Source organism: Amblyomma mixtum, chromosome 10 (assembly GCF_055824585.1).
Source record: "Amblyomma mixtum isolate Tamu chromosome 10, ASM5582458v1, whole genome shotgun sequence".
In the NCBI taxonomy this organism is placed as follows: Eukaryota; Metazoa; Arthropoda; class Arachnida; order Ixodida; family Ixodidae; genus Amblyomma; species Amblyomma mixtum.
The window spans coordinates 137,020,401-137,029,859 of NC_143021.1; the positions used below are offsets into that span (position 1 = coordinate 137,020,401).

General features: G+C 48.7%; 1 pseudogene; it reads left to right on the forward strand.

The window, feature by feature from the left end:
• The first annotated feature begins 689 nt into the window (after window positions 1–689).
• On the forward strand, window positions 690–2,174 carry LOC149327057 (uncharacterized; annotated as a pseudogene).
• Window positions 2,175–9,459: the final 7,285 nt, after the last annotated feature.

Below are 9,459 nucleotides of genomic sequence, written 5' to 3' on the forward strand. Positions count from 1 at the left end.
CAGCAGCCTTCTTAAGTAATGCGCAGATTACTCTGGGCTTCAGAGTGCAAAACTGTCATGCGCCATTAGCGAGTGGCCGAGCAACACCTATCGACAGCCCAAAGTACATTAGTTCTCCACAGGAAGAGTTGAAATTCTCACATTTAGCCAGCCTGCATATCCTAATTCAAAGGTGAAAGGGTTAAGCGTACCCAAATAGCAAGACCTTGTATATTTCACTCTGATGAAGGGCTGCTCTTTGAACGTCGTAAAAAAAAAGGAACCCGCTTCTGAGATTTGTTCGTGCTTCTTTTGCGTTTATCGCATTTTATTTTTTTCTGGTGTGCTACGGAGAATGCCGACAGCATAAGGTTTCTTGCTTGTTTCAATGCACTTGAATTACGCCAGCACTGCAAGCGTTTTCGTCGTCTGCATGCAACATGTGGCGCATGGACTTCACGACTGGTTGATGAACATGGCGAGCCTCCGGCGACAGCGCCATAGGCTGCAAAAGGTTTGTTACTGTCGCGTTCATTGCACCAGCTTTCTTCATATCCGCTAGCAGCAGTCTGTAGCGACGCATCGATGAAGACAGAAAATTCTTTGTTTTCATGCAGGAGTTCTTTGCGCTTCTTCGTGGGCTCGGCAGCTGGGCAGGTGGGCTCGGCAGCTGTGCCACTGCGCGGACGAGTAACCCTCTTGTCTTCGCCATGCAGGTGCTCCTTCCTGTGTTCACACATGTGCTGTTGCCTGTTCTGGCTGCTTCCTGCGTCGACGTGCGGCCACATTATCGTCATCGCTACGGAAGTCATGAAGCTGATACCAATTCCATAAGAGCGGCTGACGTCACGTTTATCTGGATTTCGCCACCACCTGGCTCTGGGACCATCCGTTCGTCGTGGGAAATACAATCGCCGCAGACATCATGTTTTTCGCCACCTATAAGAGATCGCCCGTGGACCGCGGCACCTTGTGGGCTCGGCAGCTGTGCCACTGCGCGGACGAGTAACGCTCTTGTCTTCGCCATGCAGGTGCTCCTTCCTGTGTCCACACATGTGCTGTTGCCTGTTCTGGCTGCTGCCAGCGTCGACGTGCGGCCACGTTATCGTCATCACTACGGCAGTCATGAAGCTGATACCTATTCCATAAGAGCGGCTAACGTCACGTTTACCTGGATTTCGCCACCACCTGGCTCTGGGACCATCCTTTCGTCGTGGGAAATACAATCGCCGCAGACATCATGTTTTTCTCCACCTATAAGAGATCGCCCGTGGACCGCGGCGCCTTGTGGGCTCGGCAGCTGTGCCACTGCGCGGACGAGTAACCCTCTTGTCTTCGCAATGCAGGTTAGAAAATCATACTCTCTTTTTGCAAAGAAATCGAGCAACTACTTCTTAATTCAGCTGCCGAGCCCGCAGTGCTGTACTTGTATTGTCGTTGAATGCTTTGCTGTTGTCCATTAGTTGCTTATGCAATCTGGTGACATAGAAACTAACCCTGGTCCTGACACTGCCGCCATACTTGCAGAACTACAGAAACTAACATCGGGCCAAAGCACGTTAATCAGCGAAGCAAAAGACCTCAGTAGCAGGTTAGTGGCGACAGACAAATCGATCACCGAATTAAGTAAGCGCATTACCGAATTAGAAACCCACTATCAGGACCTCGCATCACTTAAAACAGAAGTTGAATCCATTAAGACTGATGCCGCCACGTCGGCGAGCCAAATCAGTAACCTCGAATCCAGAGTAAACGATGCCGAAAACTGGTCGCGCCGCAACAACCTGCTATTTTATGGCTTACTTGATATTAGCTCAAAGGAAACGTCCTCTGAGTCTGAAGAACTGGTCACCCGCTTTTGCAGTGAAAATTTGGACATCACCATAGACCCAAAAGAAATAGAGAGAGCACATCGTCTTGACCGTCACTCAAATGAACGATGTCGACCCATTATCGTTAAATTCACTTTCCATAAGACAAAAGAATCCATCCTAAAAAACGCCCGGAAACAAAAAGACACCGACTACAGCATAGGAGAAGACTTTTCACATTCTATCCGTAAGGCACGCAAACGCCTACTACGTTTCGCGAAAGAAACATCTGTTAAGTACGCACTGCGCTTTAAAACACTGTATATAAGCCCGAAGCAGTACATATTCGACGACTTGACGGAAATGGTAAAAGAAGTGTCATAGCAATCACACTCTACTCGCTCTACAGCAACTCCCGGACAGCACACCCCCCGAAATAATCTTACATTATCTGCAGTATTTACTAACATACGAAGCTTTTTACCGAAACAGGAGATCGTATCTAGTCTTGTCTTATCAACCAACAGCACCCTTCTCATTCTTACGGAAGCGTGGCTAACAGACAATATCAGTGACACCGAAATTTTAGCCGCGCTGCCCAACTTTTCAGTTTAACGTAAAGACCGGGAGAGAGCCCGTGGCGGTGGCGTACTCATAGCCGCACATCAGCAGTTTCCAGCATCCTTAATCAATATAGATTCTAACTTAGAACTGCTATGGCTGCTCTGCCACGCCGCCCCCCGGACTGTGCTGATAGGAGTCTGTTACAGGCCCCCGCAAAATGATCCGGACTTTTCCTACAAACTAAACAATGTGTTCAGTGAACTGACATCATCGTATCCTAACGCAGATATTGTTGTTTTTGGTGATTTCAATTTTCTCACTATTGACTGGCGTAACCACACCTCCATGACAAATTCTTCAGAAGCAAAAAATTTTGTCGATGTCTGTCTTAACTTAAACCTTACTCAGCTAATATTAGAGCCAACGCGCATTGCTCAGAATTCCGCCAACACTCTAGATCTGATATTAACCAACAGCCCTGATAGCGCAACAAGTATTACATACCTAAGGGAAATAAGTGATCATAAAGTCATTCATGCTACCTTCAGTTTTACAAACATGCTTCGTCAAGTTTCCAGGAAAACAATTCGTCTTTATGATTCGATTCTGATTTTATGGGGTTTAACGTCCCAAAGCGACTAAGGCTATGAGAGACGCCGTAGTGGAGGGCTCCGGAAATTTCGACCACCTGGGGTTCTTTAACGTGCACTGACATCGCACAGTACACGGGCCTCTAGAATTTCTCCTCCAAAGAAATTCCAGCCGCCGCGGCCGGGATCGAACCCGCGTCTTTCGGGCCAGCAGCCGAGCACCATAACCACTTAGCCACCGCGGCGGCAATTCGTCTTTATGAAAGAGGTGATTTTCAAGCAATAAATGAAGAACTAACTGCTTTTTTTCCAACTTATAAAACCGATTTCCACAAAAAGTCTCTTCACGAAAAGTGGACAATTTTCAGGGCCAAAGTTCACGAACTAACAAACAATACATTCCGGTGGCTAGTTTCCGTGGTAACCAGCAAAAACCGTGGTTTACTACGGCCCTGAAACGCCTGGAAAACAAGAAAAAGCGTCACTATTGGGCAGCAAAGCGGAACCCAAGCCAAGCATCATGGGAAAAATACTACACTGCCGAAGCTGATTACCTTGCTGCTATCCGCAACGCAAAACAAACCTTTTTCCACTCTGACTTGCCAAATATGCTAATACACAATCCTAAAAAATTCTGGCACGTAGTAAACCCGCAGGATACACGTACAATCGTTCTTACTAACGATATGGGCCAAACCATCAGCGAATGTGAATGTGCTGACATTTTCAATAGAGCCTTTTCAACTGTTTTTGCGAAAGAGTGTGATTTACTTGTTAACGCCTTCATAAGTTCCTTCACAGCGTCAACCATGGATCCAGTTTCTTTCTTCGCAGATGGTATATCATCTCGTATCGAAAATATCAAGCTAACGTCATCAGCCGGGATCGATGAAATTAACTCGAAATTTCTGAAAAATACTATGCACATTTCCGCGGCCTACTTATCACTATTGTACTCTCAGTCTCTCTCTTCAGGTAACATACCGGATGACTGGAAAGTGGGAAAGGTCGTCCCAATCTTCAAGTCTGGTAACAAAAACTCGCACTTAAATTATCGACCCATTTCCCTAACAAGCATTCCTTGCATAATCATGGAGCATGTAATTTATTCTCAAGTCATGAACTTTCTTGATTCCAACAATTTCTTTCATTCATCACAACATGGCTTCCGTAAAAACTTTCCTGTGAGACACAACTGGCTACATTTGTCCATGACTTACATGCTAACCTTGAGTGCAACCAACAGATTGATGCTATTTTTTTAGATTACGCAAAAGCCTTTGACAAAGTACCACACCACAGATTACTACTTAAACTCTCTTACCTAAATATTCACCCTAGCATTCTAAACTGTATTAAGGAATTTTTAACAAATCGAACCCAATTTGTCATAGTTAATAACGAATTTTCTGATTACATTCCAGTAACCTCGGGCGTCCCCCAAGGATCAGTGCTCGGACCGTTATTATTCTTAATATACATTAACGACTTGCCCCTTCACGTATCATGTCACATTCGTATGTTCGCAGATGATTGCGTCATTTATCGTACTATTAATAACTCTTCCGACCACGAAACCCTCCAGACTGACCTAACTAACGTTCAGAAATGGAGCGACCTCTGGATAATGACACTTAACCCTCAGAAATGCAAGATTGTATCCTTCACTCGTCGCACTAAACCTTTTATCTTTTCGTACAATATAGCTCAAATCCCAATAGAAGCAGTTAACTCATTTAAGTACTTAGGAGTCACGCTATCTTATGATTTATCTTGGCGCACACATATTTCTAATGTAATATCATCCGCGAATAAAACACTAGGCTTTTTGAAACGCCACTTACGTCACGCTCCCCAACAAGTTAAACTCCTGGCTTACCAATCGCTAATCAGAACGAAACTAGAATATGCATCCCCCATATAGAATCCACATCAAATATACCTCATAAATGCCCTCGAATCCGTCCAGAACCGTGCTACTAGATTCATCCACAACACCAATTCATACCAAGTCAGCGTGTCGTCTTTAAAAGCAGAATCCCCCTTATCAACCCTTGTTACTCGTCGCCCCATTGCCAGCCTAAACCTGTTTCATTAGTTCTTTTACAGCACCAACGGTTACGCAGGCTATATCAAATCCCCAGCTCCCATATCGCATCGCACTGGCCATATTCTTCAAGTTGCCCGGCCTCGGACCCATACGACCACGTTCGCTGCCTCCTTCTTCCCCCGAGCAGCATTATATTGGAACGGCCTTTCCCACAGCATCGCCGCTATCACCTGCCCATCCAACTTTTCCAAAGCACTAACAGATCATATTGTATGTTGAACCCACATGGCAACCATTGTACTTATTTTTTTGTATAATCCACGCCTTATGTAATACCCCTACGGGGGTCTCTAAGGTAATAAACTGAACTGAACTGAAGTGATCGTCCATTGATAACGCAACTTGTCCACGCGCCATCGCGAGCGGCCCCACCCTTCACTATCAGGAAGAGATACTAATCACAAATCGCCCAGAACATTTCTATCGACGAACATGAAAAGGTTAATTCAACGGAGCCGGCCGGTATCTTGGGTTGTTCCCTAAAGGGCAACGCTTCGGGTTAGCGAAAAAGTATGTACAGCGCTCGAGAGAACAAAAGTTTTTTCTTTCCTCTCACCACCGCATTCTCTGTTTTTCGTGGGTCCGGCCGCACCAAAAAACCTGCTCATCCCTGTTTTTACTGCCGGCTTTTGTTCCTTCCCCGAGGGTTCCTCTGTGTCTGTCCTGTTCCTACCAGCCCCCCAACCCAGAAATGGCGCGGAGGGGACTCAACAACCCACTACCAAGCATTTTAAGCCGCCCTCCCCACCACGCCTCCCCTCGACGCTTCCATAAGTGACGAGGAGTTCCGATTCTACTTGTTCACTGTGCCCGGTCACTGTGCGGTGCTCCCCGGTTTTTCCTGCGTTGCTTCGGAACAGGTTTTTCTTGTCTCCTGCGGTTGGGTTGAGTGTAAGGCAATGAAGGGAGCTTGAAAAACATGCTTCCACTCGCTCGTCCTCGTTGAATTTGTGTTACACAGTTGTTTGCGGCTTTCCTCGTGTTGGCTTGATCGATCCACGATCGGCGATGACATCGGCTTCCATGCGTACGTCCAGTGCAAGTATGGTGGAACCCTACCGTCCTTCTCTCAGTGATAAATGACTTCGCTCCGAAAGACGTGAGTGGTGAACAGTAATATTTACTGACATTTGAGCGGTGGAGGCCACAGCGGTGAAGGCGCATTTTATGACGGCGACGTCGTGCTACTAGGACGAGTGTATGTTTTATTTTACCACTATGTCTCTCAGTCGCCAGACGGGATTCTGTCGAACCCTTGACTATGCTGCTACGACGTAAGTACGCATTTCAAATCACTCTGTTCTCTGAGTACTGCCTCTGTCTCGGTTACATGCTCGGCGTGAAAAGAAACGTTCAAACTGATCAGTGTGTTTTTAACTAGCAATTTGTATATTGCACAGCGTAGAGAGACGAAATACCGCAAAATTTTCTTTCAGTTACATACTGAACTTGCTTGTCCTTCGTGATAACACGACTGAAATTAGTTTTATGGTTTGTATTCTTTCTTTAGAGAGGCATATGGCGTATACGTCCGAGAGCAATCAGCGATAAGCGTTCTGAGGGGGGAGCGGCTGAAGGCCTTGAACAAGCATCACTCATCGCATCGATGCTGCGGAAAGTGCCGTAAATAAAGGAGGATGACCACGCAAGCATTGGAATCGTCCGAGCAACCTGTCTACACACCGACAATGTTACGACGCTAATTTGTAAAACAATATTGATTGAAATACGTAAGGTGTGAGGTGGATTCACGCTACGGGGCATTGCCAATGCTCAGGGCAAGGCGTCATGAGACGCCTGGTTTGTCTGGGCCCACGACGTCCCGCAATTCAGAGCCCGGCCGTTTGTGCTACTGGGGTATGTATTTGTGATTATTGCATACAGGTCCACCTCGGGAATGGAATTTTTATTCCTTCGGCAAAGTGGGCAGCAGTTATGCGGGCACCGGAACATTCGCGTTTCTGCAAGTCCGAACCGCAGCCCTCGGACGACTCCACAACTCCTGGAAAGGAGCGTGACAGGGTGTCGCGAATTGGGGGACGCGTCCTCGACGGCTGGAGTGGAACGCTTTCGCGAGCAGGTTCGAAGAAGAAAACAAATGAACCAAACAAAACAACACGAAGCCGTGTTTATACGTTAAAGGAATGGAGGGAATAAGAGAAACGAAAACACCAAGGAAAACACGCCTAGGCACGCGTACAACACTACAGATAAAAAGGAGTGAGTTCACCGGATACAAAGCGTCCCAGGTGGAGCGGAAATGCCTTGCAGGTAGCACGGACGCGGGTTGGCGACTTGCGATGCGTCCAAGGAAGTGGTGGTAGAGAGCCAGGAGGTGAGGAACGGAGATGCACACGGGAGACGCTGACGAACTCCTGTCAGCCGCCCCCAAGAACTGGGCAGCTGCAGCAGGAAAACCGTAGCCAGGTCCTGTCGGCGGCGTTCCAAACCTCCGTAGGCTTGTGCAGCCTATCCAAGGAAGCCTTGGAAGCAAGGACCCTCGATCCTTCTGCTGCCTCTTGCGACCTCAAAAGGGACGCAGTAGGCCTGCGTCGGTGATTCAAGGGAAGTCCACGGCAGCACAGACCCGAGGTCTGACGGCTGCCACCTCCGCGCTTGAATGGGGCTCAATGGTCTTGCGTCGATGATTCAAGGGAAGTCACTGGCAGCTCGAACCCAACGTCCGCCAGCTGCCACTTCCACGCTTAATGGCCAGACTTGTGGTGCGCTGTCTTCCTCCAAGTCCCCTTCATCAACAGGCCAAAAGTAGTCATGTGATCCAGGCGCACCCGTATTCCAGAACGGGGATTTTCCGCCTCTCGAGGGCCGTCCGCTTGGCTCACCAAAGAAGACATCACAGCCAAAGGTAGGCAGCCGAGACGGGCCTCCTCCGTCCCCCCGCATTCCCCTGCCTTCTTCCCCACCAACCCTTCCTCCTCCTCCCACCCTTAACTCTGAGGTTGCGGACCTCCGCCGTGAGCTCGAAAATCTCCGGGCTCAAAATTCTAAACTCGTGGCCAAAATTTGTGCGCTAGAAACGGTTCGGTCCTCCTCGCCTATTGCCCAGGTAGCTCCGGAACCGATGCAACAAGTGCCGGTGGACCCGACACCATCTAGCTCTGACACGCGTTTCACCGCCCTCGAAAACGCCCTTGCCGCATTAGCGACTCAGATGTCAAATTTCGGCCAAATTCAAGAAAACCTGTTCAAGTCAGTCACGGCCACGGTTACGGCCACCGTGACGGCCAATATTAAGATGTGGCTGGAGTCAAAGCCCAGGCTCCTACGCCGGATGGGGCCCCTCAAAGACGCAAACCGCCCATCAATATTCAACCGCCCCATCGATCTAACCGAACTCAAGGAAGAGCCGGAACAGATCCAGCCGCAGGTGACGGAACCTGTGCCGGCTCTCCAAGGCAGTCTCCCTTCAAATCAACATGGCTGCGTCCCCTCCCAACCAACACCCTAAAGGGCGCCGCCCCCCGCAAAGACAGCAAGTTTTTTCCCTTGTGCAATGGAATTGTCGGGGTTTCAAAAACAGGACCAAACGCGCCCACTTAAGGGCGTACATTGACAACCTCGAACACCCCGCCGCAGTCCTTGCGTTGCAAGAAACCGGAGATGCGGTTAAGCTCACGGGCTATAACACTTTTCAACGAGACCCGTTCACCTGTATCCTAGTTCATAAGGGTTACACAGCGCTGGAGGTTGGTCTCGACCTAAATCTAGAATATTCGTACGTGATGGTCTCTGTCCTCCTCCTGCGGCGAACAGATAACCCCGCACACATACTTAATATCTACTGCCCCCCGAAACTCAAAAACAACTTTTTCTAACACCTTTAGCGCAGCGCTAAGGATCGCGGGTCGCGACCCCCTCATGATAGTGGGCGATTTTAACGCGCCCTGTCTCATTTGGGGTTATTACAAGGAAGAGACGCGTGGTCGGAAGTTGGCGGAACTTATATCTACGCTGGGCATCACTCTTCTAAACGACCCGGTCCACCCAAAACGTGTAGGGAACTCCGTCACTCGGGACACCTGCCCCGACTTTACCCTCGTGAAACACATCCAACACGCAGAGTGGATCAACACCGAGGACACCCTCGGTAGCGACCACTGCATATTGAACACTGTCATTTACACTCGGTCCTTACGTCGGCCCCTTGCGCAAGCCAAACTTCCCGACTGGAACGCTTTCCACCCGGTCCTTCCAGTAACTTCTCTCATGGAACAGGACTACTACACTTGGGCACACGGACTCATGCAAACACTCCGTTCACAAGAAAAGCATATCCAGCTTACGGAGCGTGCACCTGACGTGGATAACCACCTAAGGCACCTCTGGGAAGCTCGCCGCAGCCTCACTAAGCGATGGCGGCGGCAGAAACACAACCGTAAACTCC